This window comes from Pocillopora verrucosa, chromosome 1 (genome assembly GCF_036669915.1).
Source record: "Pocillopora verrucosa isolate sample1 chromosome 1, ASM3666991v2, whole genome shotgun sequence".
Lineage (NCBI taxonomy): Eukaryota > Metazoa > Cnidaria > Anthozoa > Scleractinia > Pocilloporidae > Pocillopora > Pocillopora verrucosa.
In genome coordinates, this window is record NC_089312.1 from 31,108,737 (window position 1) to 31,111,248 (window position 2,512).

Here is a 2,512-nt window from a genome sequence, read left to right on the forward strand (position 1 = left end):
TCATGGAGGGAACAAATATAACAGGTCTATAAGTCCACAGTCAATAGCAAGATTTGGACGATCAGCCGGCACCAAACCTATTTATGGAGGGAACAAATATATCAGGTCCATAAGACAACAGTCAATAACAAGATTTGGAAAGTCTGCAGATAAAAATCCTACCAGTCAATGGACAAGAGATGGAGGGTCTATCAGATCAAAGTCAACAGAAAGATTTGGACTATCAGCTGGCACCAAAACTATTCATGAAGGGAACAAATATACCAGGTCTATAAGACCACAGTCAATGACAAGATTTGGACGATCCGCTAGCACCAAACCTATCTATGGAGAGAACAAATATATCAGGTCAATAAGACCACAGTCAATAACGGAATTTGGACTATTAGCTGGCAACAAACCTATTCATGGAGGGAACAAATATATCAGGTCTATAAGACCGCAGTCAATAACGAGATTTGGAGGATCAGCTGACACCAAACCTATTCATGGAGGGAACAAATATATCAGGTCTATGAGACAAAAGTCAATAAAAAGATTTGGACTATCAGCTGGCACCAAACCTACTCATATATGGAACAAATATATCAGGTCTATAAGACCACAGTCAATAACAAGATTTGGACGATCAGTTGGCACCAAACCTACGCATGGAGGGAACAAATATATCAGTTCTATAACACCACAGTCAACAAAAAGATTTGGACGATTAGCTGACACCAAACCTATTTATGGAGGGAACAAATATATCAGGTCTATAAGACCACAGTCAGTAACAAGATTTGGAAGGTCTGCAGATAAAAATCCTATCAGTCAAAGGACAAGAGATGGAGGGTTTATCAGATCACAGTCAACAAAAAGATTTGGACTATCAACTGGCACTAAACCTATTCATGGAGGGAACAAATATATCAGGTCTATAAGACCGCAGTCAATAACGAGATTTGGACGATCAGCTGACACCAAACCTATTCATGGAGGGAACAAATATATCAGGTCTATAAGACCGCAGTCAATAACGAGATTTGGACGATCAGCTGACACCAAACCTATTCATGGAGGGAACAAATATATCAGGTCTATAAGACAAAAATCAATAAAAAGGTTTGGACTATCTGCTGGAACCAAACCTACTAATATATGGAACAAATATATCAGGTCTACAAGACCACAGTCAATAACAAGATTTGGACTATCAGCTGACACCAAAGCTATTTATGGAGTGAACAAATATATATGGTCTATAACACCACAGTCAATGACGAGATTTGGACGATCAGCTGACACCAAACCTATTCATGGAGGGAACAAATATATCAGGTTTATAAGACCAAAGTCAATAACGAAATTTGGACTATCAGCTGACACCAAAGCTATTTATGGAGTGAACAAATATATCAGGTCTATAGCACCACAGTCAATAACAAGATTTGGACAATCTGCTGGCACCAAACCTATTCATGGAGAGAACAAATATATCAGGTCTATAACACCACAGTCAACGACAAGATTTGGACGATCAGCTGACACCAAACCTATTTATGGAGGGAACAAATATATCAGGTCTATAAGACCACAGTCAATATCAAGATTTGGAAGGTCTGCAGATAAAAATCCTATCAGTCAAAGGACAAGAGATGGAGGGTTTATCAGATCGCAGTCAACAAAAAGATTTGGACTATCAACTGGCACTAAACCTATTCATGGAGGGAACAAATATATCAGGTCTATAAGACCACACTCAACGACGAGATTTGGACGATCAGCTGACACCAAACCTATTCATGGAGAGAACAAATATATCAGGTCTATAGGACCACAGTCAATAACGAGATTTGGACTATTAGTTGGCACCAAACCTATTCATGGATGGAACAAATATATGAGGTCTATAACACCACAGTCAATGACGAGATTTGGACGATCAGCTGACACCAAGCCTAATCATGGAGGGAACAAATATATCAGGTCTATAAAACACAAATCAATACAAAGATCTGGACTATCAGCTGGCACCAAACCTAAACATAGATGGAACAAATATATCAGGTCTATAAGACCACAGTCAATAACAAGATTTGGACGATCACCTGGCACCAAACCTATTCATGGAGGGAACAAATATATCAGGTCTATAAGACCACAGTCAATAAGAAGATTTGGACAATCTGCTGACACCAAACCTATTCATGGAGGCAACAAATATATCAGGTCTATAAGACCACACTCAACGACGAGATTTGGACGATCAGCTGACACCAAACCTATTCATGGAGAGAACAAATATATCAGGTCTATAAGACCACAGTCAATAACGAGATTTGGACTATCAGCTGACACCAAAGCTATTTATGGAGTGAACAAATATATCAGGTCTATAACACCACAGTCAATAACGAGATTTGGACGATCAGCTGACACCAAACCTATTCATGGAGGGAACAAATATATCAGGTCTATAGCACCACAGTCCATAACAAGATTTGGACGATCAGCTGACACCAAACCTATT